The following is an 824-nucleotide window of genomic DNA, read 5'->3' on the forward strand; positions in this document are numbered from 1 at the left end:
CCTCTAACTGCCTGCTTCCAGACTTCCCATCACACAAATCAAATGCCTTTATTGTTTAAGCTCTATTGCTTGAACATTCTCTGACTTGCGATGGAACACATCTTTACTAATAGAGGTAGACTCAACAAGCCAGCATGGGTGAATAAAACAAATGTAAAAGATCCAGGCCATAAAATGATATGATGCCTCAGATTTTACTTTAAATACTCCCAGCAAAAACAAACAAACAAAAATGACTTCCGGGGCTTCCCTGGTGGCGCAGTGGTTGAGAGTCCGCCTGCCGATGCAGGGGACACGGGTTCGTGCCCCAGTCCGGGAAGATCCCACATGCCGCAGAGCGGCTGGGCCCGCGAGCCATGGCCGCTGAGCCTGTGCGTCCGGAGCCTGTGCTCCGCAACGGGAGAGGCCACAACTGAGAGGCCAGCGTACTGCAAAAAAAAAAAAAAAAAAACACTTCCAGTTATAAGATGAATAAGTTCTGGGGCTGTAACATATAGAATTGTGACTATACAGTCCTGTACTGTACATTTGAAAGTTGCTAAGAAAGTAGATTTTTAAAGTTCTCGCCACAAAAAAAAAAAAAAAAAACTGTGAATATGTGAAGTGATGAATGTGTTAACTAACCTTATTGTGGTAATAATTTGTCGATATATACATATATCAAATCATTACATTATACACCCTATACTTACACAATGTTGTATGTCAATTATATCACAGTAAAGTGGGGGGGGGGAACGGGATGGGATTGACAAGATTTTCTTTTAAGATAAATCTTGAGAAATCCCTCTTGAGAAAAAAATTTGAATTTTGGCTGTGGGGAC

The sequence above is a fragment of the Delphinapterus leucas genome, chromosome 15 (genome assembly GCF_059928025.1).
Source record: "Delphinapterus leucas isolate spDelLeu-1000000601 "Yukka" chromosome 15, BTC_Dleu_Yukka2, whole genome shotgun sequence".
In the NCBI taxonomy this organism is placed as follows: domain Eukaryota; kingdom Metazoa; phylum Chordata; class Mammalia; order Artiodactyla; family Monodontidae; genus Delphinapterus; species Delphinapterus leucas.